Source organism: Solanum pennellii, chromosome 3 (assembly GCF_001406875.1).
Source record: "Solanum pennellii chromosome 3, SPENNV200".
NCBI classification, from domain to species: domain Eukaryota; kingdom Viridiplantae; phylum Streptophyta; class Magnoliopsida; order Solanales; family Solanaceae; genus Solanum; species Solanum pennellii.
The window spans coordinates 11028148-11029537 of NC_028639.1; the positions used below are offsets into that span (position 1 = coordinate 11028148).

Here is a 1390-nt window from a genome sequence, read left to right on the forward strand (position 1 = left end):
TATATATATATATATATATATATGTATGTATATATATATGTATGTATATGTATAATCAAAATTTAATGCGGGATCGCTTCGATGTAAATACAGGTTCGTTTGAAGTTCATGAAATCTAAGGATGGAGAAAACGTTTATGGTTCCAACACGGCCCAAACAATGCCTTATTCACAGCTAACATGGGCCTTACCAAGAACACCAGACTAAGCCAAGGTCTTTCCATCCCTGAACTACAGTTCTTTGACCTTAGATATATCGAAACAATCCTTTACTTACCATGTCGTAATATTTCAAGTTGTTATTAGCCCAACATAAAGTATTAAGCCTATCATATAGGATTTTAAATATTAAAAACATTTAAAAATATATAGTGAAAGAGAGAAAAACAATACCTTAATTAGAGTAGACTCTCAACAATAAATTTTCTAAGTAGAAACAACAATTTTATTTATATGGTAGTGGAAATACAAGAGTAGTAATGCAAGAGAGGTTGGCCAAAGCCTGCTCTCTACCTTCTACTAAAAGATCCTTATATAGAAAGCACCTGAAGAAAAGTCTAAAATTTATGACGTAAGTGCTTACGTCATGTTACATTATTGGACCGATATTGGGGTCTTAAACTTTATAAAAGCTTACAATTATCTTTACTTTTATAAAAGTTAGTGCTTTTCAACTAGTTTTTTCTAGCCTCCTTCCCCTTTAGCGTGTCTGAACTAGAAGATTCTTTTATCTGATTCCTGAACTATTGAAGAAATATTTTAATGTCCATCTCTACTATGCTATGAATGCTTTGGGATTCTCCTGCTATACAGGTGTCTTCTTCTTCATTTGAGGTAGCCATAGATATATTATCTGAAAATTCCATGCCCATATTTTCTATTAGATCTTTTTTGACTTCTTCCATGTATGAAGTAAGAAATTTTGATTTTGAGATGACCCATTTCTTCATTTGCAGCCTTCTGGTTATTTGTTTGAAAGGACTGATATCATCTCGGCCTTGTATGACTTCTGATTGACGCTTGTTGATCTCGATAGTCTTTAATGGAGTTTATAATCTCCTGTCCATGGATTTTCCCTTCAACATCCTTTTGGAGTAATTTATTCCAAAATTTTGTATGAAATTTTCTCCTTAAGCAAAGAAATCCTTTTTTATTTATCTGGACTTCGATTGTCAATTTCATTATCCATGGAACAGAGAATTCTATTAAAAAAAATACATCAATGCCATTCCTTCAAAAAAAGATATCATTTTTTTGTAATTTTATCAATTTGGGTGATATGTCAACCCAGTCAGCATCTAGTGTTTTGTATTCCTCTGGCAATATATTTATAGATGAACCATATAAAATCCACCATTGGCAAAATCAACTTGGTATATGTTGTTTATAAA

The 1390-nt window shown here is 31.7% G+C and overlaps 1 long non-coding RNA gene across 1 annotated transcript in view; it reads right to left on the bottom strand.

Moving 5' to 3' along the window:
* The window catches only part of LOC107014079, a 16220-nt gene extending 15723 nt beyond the window's left edge, over positions 1-497 (bottom strand). Inside the window, exon 1 of the long non-coding RNA XR_001456190.2 lies at positions 393-497. This is a non-coding gene — a long non-coding RNA (uncharacterized LOC107014079). The remainder of the gene's footprint in view (positions 1-392) is intronic.
* Between the last annotated feature and the right edge of the window lie 893 nt (positions 498-1390).